General features: G+C 37.1%; 1 long non-coding RNA gene across 2 annotated transcripts in view; it reads left to right on the top strand.

Annotated features, from left to right (window-relative positions):
- The window catches only part of LOC131381206 (uncharacterized), a 43,540-nt gene extending 34,314 nt beyond the window's left edge, over positions 1-9,226 (top strand). For both annotated transcript variants that reach the window (XR_009209779.1, XR_009209778.1), the window contains 2 exons: positions 5,060-5,221; positions 9,051-9,226. This is a non-coding gene — a long non-coding RNA (uncharacterized LOC131381206). The remainder of the gene's footprint in view (positions 1-5,059; positions 5,222-9,050) is intronic.
- Positions 9,227-12,720: the final 3,494 nt, after the last annotated feature.

Below are 12,720 nucleotides of genomic sequence, written 5' to 3'. Positions count from 1 at the left end.
CCACTTCCATGAATCAAAGACAGAAGGGAGTCAAGATGGCTGCTGAAGGATCATGGCAGGCTAAAATGCTGAAGACCTTGTTAAAGATACCAGTTGAAATCTAGAGACTATCTTGATCTCATTTCATGCTTCCATAGAGTGGAAACAGGCAAAGTCTGTGCTTAACGTTTGAGCTAAATTATAATATCCACTGAATTCAAACCTTCTCCCCATCTTTTATGTCTACGTTAGAAAAATGATTGGGAAAGACTAGAACCCCACGTATTAAAATGACATTACATGAGAAATCAAAGGTCTTAAACTTCTCCTGGAGGCCAGAAGAACCTCTTGTCTCTTGTTTGGTTTTATGCTTACAGGAAGATGGGGTAGTTATAACCTAAACTTAGCATTTGAGTTGCAGGACACTAAAGGATAATATTAAATAAATTCAAAGCTTCTCCAGATATTAGATCAATAGGATAATGATGGAAAAGAATACAGTTAAATGAGGATGTATAAGGGGAGAATCAGAGCCTTGCAACTCCCATGGCAGCCAGAGCAGCCCTTTTCTCCTTGTTGATGAAACTCTTTCACACTTGCATGAAAGAATTTTGAATAAATCTCTTACCTAAGCTATTTACCTTAAAAGCAGATCATTCTTCTTAGCCATCTTCTCTGCTCTTTCCTAGACCCTTCTTGCCTCCCCAAATGTAATAAGCACTGTAATTCAGGATGCTCCTGGAGAAAATTACAAAGTCCAGCCTTAAGAAGAATGCTTTCACCTAAAAAATAGTTATATGGCTTTACTAATTCATGTTGATCAAAATCTGGGAAATGTGTGTAGGAATGAATCTGAGCTTATTCGTAAAATGAGTAACAATCATCATTTTTGATTTGGCCAATTTAATTGATATGGTTTCAGTATGCTTAGCTGGATTCCCTGGGAGTGAGTTTAATTGTTTGTTTGGATGGATGCCTAAATCTGCAACCTGGAACTAAGGATGGCCTGCAGTTAAAAGAAAGAAAAAAGTTGAAATGACAGAAAACTCTTGGTATAGTACAGAGAGAATGCTGCAAAGACTTAGAGGTTAGAAGGTGGGAGTCCATTCACCATGTGTTACTTCAGATAATTTCCTGACTTTATCCCCTGAGAAACACCAGAAGACACTCTTTACCAAGACTTTGAGAAAAACATTGTGTAAAGAGAGCAGATGCTTAGTGATAATTTGCTTAGGGTTCAAGATGCTTATGAGAGATCGCACTTGAAGTAGGTTCCTGGTTTCAGTCAGTAGGAGATTGCAGAGGAGCTGAAGCAAAGTAACAGTAGACCCTCTACAGAGGATTGGGACCAAGGCTCCCTGCAGATATCAAAATCTGGGGTTGCTCAAGTTCCTGACATAAAATAGTATAATATTTGTGTCTAACATATGCACATCCTCCCATATACTTGAAAGGATCTCTAGATTACTTGTAATACCTAATACAATGTAAATACTGTGAAAATAGTTGTTATGCTGTATTGTTTTTTAAAAAATCTGTATTATTTTTAATTTTATTGTTATTTCCCCTCAATATTTTTGATCTGAGGTTGTTTGACAATGAGAATGCAGAACCCACAGATACAGAGGGTTGACTGTAGTTCCATTTAAACTCCAGAATCAAAAGGCCAACCTGGCAAACAGAACTTCAGGAATATTTGACCTTAGTTAATGTCATGTGATTCCTTGGGACAAAGCAGATTTAAAATTGATACAAGTTTCCTAAATGATATGTACAATTGGTTGGGTATTTTGGGGTAGGAAAGAGCTTTATATTTGGTGAACTTAGACCAGACCTGAGAAATCATAATGTATATTTGCTATCCTAAACCTATATTGCTATCCCAATGCCTGAGTCAGTTCCTAGACCTAGTGCTCCTAGAATGAAATGAAGGGAGATAGTATTGTGGTTGGATGCTGTAGTAATATCAAAGTGTATATTATGATATTTTCTCCAAGTCTATTTCAAAGATATATGGCACAACTTATCACTAGGAAAAGGAAAATATTCACATCTTTTGTGGATTAGTGTGTACAAGTCAATGTTACACTATTGCTCCAAAATCTGGAATACCACTATAGTCCATAGGTTAGAGTGGTAGTTCATGGGTGTCAGATAATAAATAAATTTTTGGCTTAATAGACCCCAAAGTTATTCTGTTTCCCTTTCCTAATTATATAGTATATATTTTAAATTTAAGATTATTTAAAATACATATACACACGCACACACACTCACACACTCACACACTTAGGTACTAGAAAAACCCCTACTAGATTTTGTGACCCATGAAGTAAAAGTTATTATGGTCCTATTATGTCCCCTAGAACTTCTTGTCCTTAATGAAATAGTAAATTAAAAGCAATATCCCATCCCTAGGGGAATCTTCCTCCAGAGAGAGATTAGCGCTACCATCAAAGACTTGAGAAAAGCAGGCGTGGTGATTCCTAATATAACTCTACTTATCTCTGTAGCTGCGGAAGTGCAGAAAATGAAGGACCTTGTAGAATGAGAGTGAGTTATCTTCAAAAGAAATAGATTTGACTTACACTGTAACTGCTGTTCCAGATGTGCTGGAGAAACTCAGTGCATTCATTGGCACCTGGAATGCATCTGTGGATTTGAAAATGCTTTTCTTCTCTCTCTCAATAAATAAAAATATCAGCAGAAATTTGACTGAACCAAGAAGGGCAGCAGTATACCTTCTCTGTCTTGCCTCATGGTTTTAACAGTGTCCAAATTCGTTTCTAGGGCCCTTGACTATCGCTTAATTCCAAAGGATATCTTGCTAGTCTGCTACATGAATATTATCATATTGATAGCACCTAGAGAGAAAGAATGGACAGGTATCTTAAATGCCTTGGCAAGACACATGCAGGGTATAGATTTGGAGATCAGTTCCACAGAAATGCGCAGGCATACCACCTCAGTGAATTTTCTGGTAATCCATTGATCTGGAACCTCAAACGCTAAGGAGCAAAATGCTTAGTGGGGCTTTTGGTTTTTAGAAGCAAATTGTATCCCCAGTGAGGGTCCTACTCCCTCCCAATTATGTGAGCTTCCAAATATGAATGGAGCCCGGAACAAATTACTTTTCCCCAGTGATCTAGGCTTCAAGACAAATAGCTATGGTCCTTGGTCTTTATAAAGCACCAGGTTCAATAATGCTGGACATATTTGTGGTCATTGAGGATGAAGTCCTAGTTTCGGGGACAAAACCACCTTCTTTAAACAAATAAACATGCCACTTCTAAGAACAAGTTCTTGGTGTGCTATTCATTTCTCATGGTGACTAAGATTCTGATCATAAGAGCCATATAATCATGACACTTGAGTCAAATTTCCCATTATGATGGAGTTTTATATGGTCTACCTATTTATAACGTGAACACACCAACTACCCTCCATCATAAAATAGAAGTGGTTCAAATAGGATTAGGACCAAGCAGGTCCTAAGGACACAAGACAAATAAGTAGCATCTGACTTTCTTACTCCTTAAAAACTATATGTATTAACAAGCTATGAACAAGTTTTCTATATAACTTTTCATGATATATGGCACCAGGAGAGTTGGTCCCTAAAAAACGTAGAGAGTAATTTTAAGTTCTGTATGTTGTTCCTCCACTTGATGGCAAAGTGTGTCTAGATGAAGAGATGTCTTAAAATCAGGATGTATTGTATGTATAGCAGTCCATGGGGAATGGCCAGTGGCTTGTCCATGTGACCAGGGGGTTGAGGACAAGTTTGAAAAATCATAACAAGAGGGTTTAGGGATGAGGTATATACTTTTCAGAAAAATTGCAGTTTGAGATTATTTTGGAATGTTTACGTAAGATCATACCCACAGCAGAGGAGGCTCTTAGTAATCAGTGTTGGTTTTCTGGAAGTGTTTCTCCCTTATGTTAGTTACATAAATGCTTCAAGTGTCATGAAACAAGGTAAGATGTTCAAGATGCGCTTATAAACATGGACTTCCCCTTCACTAAGACTATTCAGGCCGCTTCTACTAATGGATGTCCAATTTGCCATCCAGTGAGTGACACAAAAATCCACATATATATTACACCTGAGAAGACCTGTCAGGTGTCTGGTAGCAGGATAATAACTCTGAAATCCGTCTGAGATAGAGGTTGCAAATATTTCCACACTGGAATAGATACTTAACGTGAATTTGGATTTGTTGTCCTTGGCCATAAAGCATCTGCAAGCAGTACCATTAGAAGACTTCCTTATTGCTCTACCCTTGGTACAGATTTTCACATAACATTGTTTCTAATGAAAATGGTTAAGAGAAAAAAGGACAGGGGAAAGACTGCCATGTTTTGATTCATTATCCTCAGCATATTTGCCATAACTCGGAAACATCTATTATTATAGGATATTGGAAATGGCCTATTGAAGTTTCAGTTACAGTATTGGTATGACTTTAAAAATTTTTTGCATCTTGTTCCAATAAGTTGGGGTCTGCTGGTTAGAGGTATTAATCCACAAGGAAGAATGTTTCCACTAAGACAGACAACAATATTTCCATTGAATTGGAAGCTCATATTGCCATCTGGCCATCCTCAGCTTCTTATGACTCCAGGAAAAGAGGAAATGATATGGATTTTAGTGCTGGCTGGCGTAAGTGATCCTGACCATGAAGGACAAAGTGCGTTACTACTTTACAATGGAGCAGGAGAATTGTGGGTGGAATCCAGGTAGTCTCTTGCGGTACCTTCTTATCCTACTATTTACAGTAGTAAAAGTAGATGGTAGAAAAGAATCAGACTGGAAAGGCTGTCAAAGACTTGGAATCAACAACAATAAAAGCTGGAGTAACTCATTAGGTTAAATGTCAACACTTAACCGGTCAGCTGGGGTGCTGGTTGAAGGCAGAGCATGCAGAATGGACAAGAAAGGAGAAAAGTCATAAATAGGAGTTACTCTTTCACCTGCTGCTATAGAAATTTGATTACTATCCTCTAGACTTTCTGTTTTTACAGAGTGATGAATACATTTATATATCTTAGCTCCTAATTCATTTTCTTTTTATTTTAGTACTGCATTTGGGGTATGCTGCTAAACACTTGTTCATGAAAGCAGAATTTAAGCATGGGATTGTGATTGCATAGGAAGAATGAACATCATCCAGTTAGTTTGGGCTTGGAGTTGTGTGAAATCACTGATAAGATGCTGAAGTGTCTCCATTTGGGGGAAAGAGTGAGTATGTTTATTGTTGCATAGGTGCATGATGTCCCAAGTATCCATTTCTTTTTTCCTTTCTGGCAGGATACATTTAGGAAGGGGCATTTATAAGTATACCTCAAAGATATTGTGGGCTCAGTTCTAGACTACTACAATAAAGTGACTATCACAATAAAATGAGTCACATGAATTTTTTGCTTTCCAAGTGCACATAAAAATTATGTTTGCACTATACTGTAGTCTGCTAAGTGTGCAAAGCACTAGGTCTAAAAATGTACACACCTTAATCAAAAATAATTTATTGCTAAAACACACTAACAATCACCTGAGCCTTTAGTGAGCAGTAGTCTTTTTGCTGGAGGAGGGTCTTACCTTGATCCATAGGGCTGCTGGCTGATCAGGGTGGCGGCTGCTGAAGGTTGGGGTGGCTGTGGCTGTGGCAATTATTTTTTTATTAAGACAACAATGAAGTTTGTCACAATGATTGACTATTCCTTTCATAAAAGATTTCTTTGTAGCATGCAGTGCAATTTTATAGCATTTTACCCATGTAGAACTTCTTTCAAAATTAGAGTCGATCCTCCCCAAGTTGCTGACATTTTATTAGCTAAATTTATGTAATATTCTAAGTCCTTTGTTGCCATTTCAACAATGTCCATAGCATCTTCCCCAGGAGCAGATTCCATCGCAAGAAACCAGTTTTTTTGATTATCTATTAAGAAGCAACTCCTCATCTGTTAGTTTTATCATGAGATTGCAGCGTTAGCCCCATCTTCAGGCTCCACTTCTAATTCTAGTTCCCTTGGTATTTCCACCACATCTACAGTTACTTCTTCCACTGAAGCCTTGAACCCCTCAAAGTCATCCACAAGGATTGGAATCAACTTCTTTTAAACTCCTGTGAATGCGAATATTTTGACATTCTCCCATCAATCACAAATGCTCTTAATGGCATCTACGATGGTGAATCTTTTCCAGATGATTTTCAATTTTCTTTACCCAGATCCATCAGAGAAATCACTATCTATGACAGGTATAGGCTTCCAAAATGTATTTGTTAACTATTAAGACCGAAAGTTGAAATACTCCTTGGTCCCTGGACTGCAGAATGGATGTCATGTTAGCAGGCATGAAAACAACATTAATCTCTTTGTATACCTTCATTAGAGCACTTGGATGACCAGGTGCTTTGTTAATGAGCAGTAATATTTTGAAAGGAATCTTTCTTTTTCTCCTGAGCAGTAAGTTTACTTAAAATATTCAGTAAACCATCTTGTGACAGAGATACTGTCATCCAGGCTTTGTTTTTCATTTCCAGAGCACAGACTGAGCAGACAGCATAATTCTTAAGAATCTCAAGATTTTCTGATTCATAAATGAGCACTGACTTCTACTTAAAGTCATCAGCTGCATTAGTTCCTAACAAGAGAGTCAACCTGTCTTTTGAAGCTTTGAAGCCAGGCTTTGACTTATCTTCTCTAGCTATGAAAGTCCTAGATGGCATCGTCTTCCAGTAGAAGGCTGGCTGTTTCATCTACATTGAAAATATATTGTTTAATGTAGCCACCTTCATCAATGATCTTAACTAGACCTAGATGACTTGCTGCAGTTTCTACATCAGCACTTGCTGCTTCACCTTGCACTTTTATGTTATCAAGATGGCCTCTTTTCTTAAGCCTCATGAATCAATAGTTTCAAACTTTTCTTCTGCAGTTTTCTCATCTCTCTCAGACCTTGCTCTGGATTAGGCTTTGGCTTAAGGGAATGTTGCTAATCACAGGATTGCCAGAAATCTTCAATATGAAAAAATTTGCAACTATGCGAAGCACAAACAAGGTAGGCCTGATACTCAGATGACAGACAGGGTCCTTTTTGTATTCTCTTGGCTACTCAGCATCTGTATGCTTTCTGTGGTTTGGACAAGTTCACCACTGTGTCAGTTTTGGGAGGATTCCATTTCAGAAATGGAAAGGAGCGTGTCTTCTCTCTTCTCAGTTGGAGGAGGCTCAACTATCTGGGACTTTGTGTTGAAGGAGAGATGCAAAGACACAGGAGCATTTTAGAAACAATTTAATTTGGTCTGAGAGGTGTTAATGATGAGTGGCGGAGGTGTTGCAGTTTCAGAAACTAAGCAGCAGGTGTGTTAGCGTAGTGGCTCTGGAGTAGTTTCCTTCAAGAGTCCTCCTCTCTGGAGTCCTTGTCTGTCTATGTTTCTTACCAACAGCCCCCCACTGCACCCTGACTCCTGCTGTTTTCTTATGCCTGTCCATGTGCTTTCCTTTAAAGTTTCTGAGCTCTTTGATATCCTCTGTGGTCAAGTGAAACAGAATGAGAATCTGTGGCCTCCAACTCTAGCTAATACAATATATTTTGTTAACATTTGTATAGTGTTATATAACACTATATTCTAATTTTAAATATTCTCAAAACTATTTTGATTTTATAAATACATCCATTATAAATATATCAAGTTATTGCTAAGTCATCATATATTTTTAAAATTTTCTTTTCATTCTCTAACCTGTCACTGATTGTCAGTATTCATGAGATGTAATGGTAAAATCACATTTTTCCTGTAACAATGTTCTTCATCTGAATGAGGAGCCACTGCTTAGTTAACTTAAACAGGTATAAAATTCATTTTAATTCTTCCTCTTACAATTAGATTCCTGATAACAATCACAAAGCACCTTTTCATGTGACACTCTGTTAAGTGTGATGTAGAGACTGAATAAACAGACACAGAGACCTTCTCCCAAAGGCAGCTTGCAGCCCAAGAGAACCGTGATTATAAATAAACATGAACATTCATAGACTAGGACAGACATGGGGGAAATTAATATTTTTATCTATTTATTTGATATGGAGTACAATGGTTGGGTGTCAGGAGAAAGATTGGTTGAAAAATAATGTTTTTATATGAAAAAGGAACATGGAAAATTTAAGAGCTTTTTTTTTTTCCAATTGTCAGTGTAATTATTCAACTTGGTGGTAAACTTTACAGATTCAAAATGAGTTCTTCCTCTATTCATTAAGATAGCATCAAGAATGCTTAGCATAGACAGCATATGTCTGTACAGGACAATGTGCTATGTCTGACTGCTAACAAATCCCTCATGAAGTTGAGTCTTCTGTCTTTTTGACATTTGAGCTTCTGGCATACTAATTTCGTCTAACACAATACAGTCAGATCCTCCGGATGTGTCTTCATATTGATCAGTTTCATATAAATAGTTGGTCTTTGTTCCTTTTAAGACAGAATCTCAGAAGTAGCTGTTGGGCTAATAATGACAAAAAAACCAACCAAACCAACCAACCAAACAAACAAAAAAGCCCCGTGCATTTATTTTCATTTTATTTAGCAGATAGAGTTGAAGTTCTGAATAATTAATGTTCGATCTTAGAAAATGTTTAGCAATTGGATGTATTGTACTAGCAATTAAGACATCACAGAGAAGTTAAAATATTATAAAACCTTTTTATAAAATTTGACAGAAGTCAAAAATACTTAACATTTCCCCTATCAAATCTCAGCTAAGCAATCATCTGATCTTAAAAAAAAGTCTAAAATAAATATGACAAGCATCGTTCATTACCTACTGGCATCAGCTGGTCGACTTTTGCCCCCTTCTTGAGCTATCTACTTCACGAGAAACTGTCCTTCTCCAAAGCAAGAAAAAAAATGCTGATTTGTCTAGGTTAACCATGGTGATTTAATGACCCTGTTTATAGCATTTGGTTCAGAAGTGAGCTTCTGACACAGTTCTGGCCAGTGGGGCTTAGGTAGAGATTCTGAGAAAGTTTCTCTTGCTGTTGAAATGGGAAACTTTTTTTCCTCTTTTAGGATATGGTGCTTGGGACTACTGCAGTCACATTACGACCAAGAAAAATAAGTCGTGAGGACAAGGGCCAGTGTGCAAAGATTTGCAAAGCAGGAAGACCAAAAGAACCTGGCTCATGCATGACATCATTAAGTCTGTGGATTATCCTTGGAATTGACTTACCTCTGGGCTATGCGTGACATATGAAACTCATTATTATGGAAAACACTTTTTGCTAGGTTTTGTGTACTTGCAAGTAAAACACTCTAATGATTTAATAAATGTCTTCATTACAAAAAAAACCCTGAAATTGCTATTCAAGTGTATGTTAGAATGACACTGTTTTAAAGATACATTGATTTGATTCTACTAGGAAAGCAAATCCTCTACAAACTTGAGTTCTTGATCATTGGCATGATCAGTTGCCACCACTGAGTTGTTGCACTATTGCTGAGAATCACAGAGAACATTTGGAGTAGATAGGAGGGATTCTGCATTGTGGACTAGTCTGTCATTGACTGAGATTGCTTGCATTTTGCCATTATTATTATCATCATCGTTAATATTAACTCTTTGCTAATCACTGGTGCTCTCTGGTCCTCAGTTTTCTTATGAGTGAGGTGATGTGATTATGTAGGTTGGTTTCTAAAAATTTCTTCCAGCTCAAAATTTCTGTCTAGCTTTATTTATATTAAAATCGGAACATGTTTCTTGTAAGAAGTAATTTACAAAATTTCTTGAATCCTGGGAAGGTTTTTGCATTGGTTTCGTTTCCTTTCTATGAAGTTAAAGGTTATGTACTTTGACATAAGCCCTGCAGTAGGCACTGGGAGTAAAACACTGGACAACACAGATGTGATCCATGCCCTCACTGATCATTGGAAGAGAATCGTTAAACAAATAATTACGAATCTGATAACAAGGACATTCAATGTGATCCGGAGTGTCTGAGATTATATCCCCAGGGAAATGGACTTGAAGCTGGGGCTTTATGGATGTGTACAACTTATCCATTTAAGTGGGGGAGTCAGGGCTTAAAAAAGAGAAGAGTATGGGTAAGTTTGCATAATAGAGTAAACCTTGAATATATTTGAGAAACAGAAAGGAATTCAATGGTGTTGGGGCAATGGACAAAGAAGTGTGAGATGAGACTGAATAACAAGACAGGGAGTTGTCATGAAACACATGTGTATTGTGTAGTTTGTTGATGGACAATGGACATTGCATTTTGGGGGCATAACAGGCAGGCAAATTTGGAGGGATTCATGCTTTTGTCTCCCTAGACATGCCTGCTTTTCTCTCTCTTCCTGAATATGTGTCAACATTCTTTGAATACAGCCTATCTATATCTGTGAATGCTTCATTGTAAGACCTTCACTTCTGGTGCAAAGGTGACCTTACATATGAGGTTCACCAATTCAGCAGAAGATGACCTTACATATGAGGTTCACCAATTCAGCAGAACAAATCAAAGTGGAATGAATCGTAGGAATAGTTTAGAATTGCTTTGGTGAGCAGATAAATATTTTCTAGGCAATTGAGTTCCAAAATGGATGATTTTACCATGTAAACTGGAATGAAAATAAATCAAAGGGAAAGTCTAGCATTGAAAAATAAAATAACTAAAATTAAGTATTGAATAAATGTGTTTCACAGCAGATTAAACAGAAGAATATAAGACCTGTTAACTGAAAGATACTCCACTAGAAGAGATCCATATTAAGCGCAGATACCAAAATCTGTGAAAAATTACATGTAAGAGTGCAAGTGTATTCATAATGCAAAGAAAATTCAAATTGCTTGAAATTTGAAAATACCTTAAAGATAGGGGAGAAAGAATGGTGCAGAAGCTACATTTTGAAATGGTATTGGTCAAGAATTTTCTAAAACTAGTGAAAAGCATCAAGCCATAGTTTGCAAGAGGCTATAAAAATAGATCAAGATAAATACAAAGAAAACTACATGAAAGCATATCACAGGTAAAAAGACTAAAAATAAATAATACAGAAAAAAATTTAAAAGCAGTTGAAGAACTATAATGAAACACTACTTTAAAATTTCAACAGTAAAGTTGACAGTTGACTTTATATTACAAATGATGGGAAAGAGAGGAAAATTGAATACTTTTAAAGTGCTTAAAATAACTACTAATCTCCAATTCTATATCCACCAAAACCAGTCTTTTCTTTTTTGTTATACTTTAAGTTCTAGGATACATGTGCACAACGTGCAGGTTTGTTACATATCTACACATGTTGGTGTGCTGCACCCATTAACTCGCCATTTAACGTTAGGTATATCTCCTAATGCTATCCCTCCCACCTCCCCCACCCCATGACAGGCGCTGGTGTGTGATGTTCCCCTTCCTGTGTCCAAGTGTTCTCATTGTTCAATTCCCACCTGTGAGTGAGAACACGCGGTGTTTGGTTTTTCTGTCCTCGCGATAGTTTGCTGTGAATGATGGTTTCCAGCTTCATCCATGTCCCTACAAAGGACATGAACTCATCATTTTTTATGGCTGCATAGTATTCCATGGTGTATATGTGCCACATTTTCTTAATCCAGTCTATCACTGATGGACATTTGGGTTGGTTCCAAGTCTTTGCTATTGTGAATAGTGCCGCAATAAACATATGTGTTCATATGTCTTTATAGCAGCATGATTTATAATCCTTTGGGTATATACCCAGTAATGGGATGGCTGGGTCAAATGGTATTTCTAGTTCTAGATCCTTGAGGAATTGCCACACTGTCTTCCACAATGGTTGAACTAGTTTACAGTCCCACCAACAGTGTAAAAGTGTTCCTATTTCTCCACATCCTCTCCAGCATCTGTTATTTCCTGACTTTTTAATGATCAGCATTCTAACTGGCGTGAGATGGTATCTCATGGTGGTTTTGATTTGCATTTCTCTGATGGCCAGTGATGATGAGCATTTTTTCATGTGTCTTTTGGCTGCATAAATGTCTCCTTATGAGAAATGTCTGTTCATATCCTTCACCCACTTTTTGATGGGGTTGTTTGTTTTTTTCTTGTAAATTTGTTTGTGTTCTTTGTAGATTCTGGATATTAGCCCTTTGCCAGATAAGTAGATTGCAAAAAGTTTCTCCCATTCTGTTTGCTCTGATGGTAGTTTCTTTTGCTGTGCAGAAGCTCTTTAGTTTAATTAGATCCCATTTGTCAATTTTGGGTTTTGTTGCCATTGCTTTTGGTGTTCTAGACATGAAGTCCTTGCCCATGCCTATGTCCTGAATGGTATTGCCTAGGTTTTCTTCTAGGGATTTTATGGTTTTAGGTCTAACATTTAAGTCTTTAACCCATCTTGAATTAATTTTTGTATAAGGTGTAAGGAAGGGATCCAGTTTCAGCTTTCTCCATACGGCTAGCCAGTTTTCCCAGCACCGTTTATTAAATAGGGGGGAATCCTCTCCCCATTTCTTGTTTTTGTCATGTTTGTCAAAGCTCAGATGCAAAACCAGTCTTTTTAAAAAAAGAAGGTTACAGACGTCTTGACACATATACATGATGGAGATAATTTATTTCAAGGAACATATATTAAAAGAACTATTAAAGAGAGGTTTTTGGGGGAAAATAACCCGTGACTTTAAGACAAGGAAATGAAGAAAGAATTGAAGAGCCACAAAATTAAATATTAATCGCAAAAAATAAGTGTATGTATTCGAATAGATTTT

This window comes from Hylobates moloch, unplaced genomic scaffold (assembly GCF_009828535.3).
Source record: "Hylobates moloch isolate HMO894 unplaced genomic scaffold, HMol_V3 SCAFFOLD_14, whole genome shotgun sequence".
Lineage (NCBI taxonomy): Eukaryota > Metazoa > Chordata > Mammalia > Primates > Hylobatidae > Hylobates > Hylobates moloch.
This window is presented reverse-complemented; position numbering and strand designations above follow the sequence as displayed.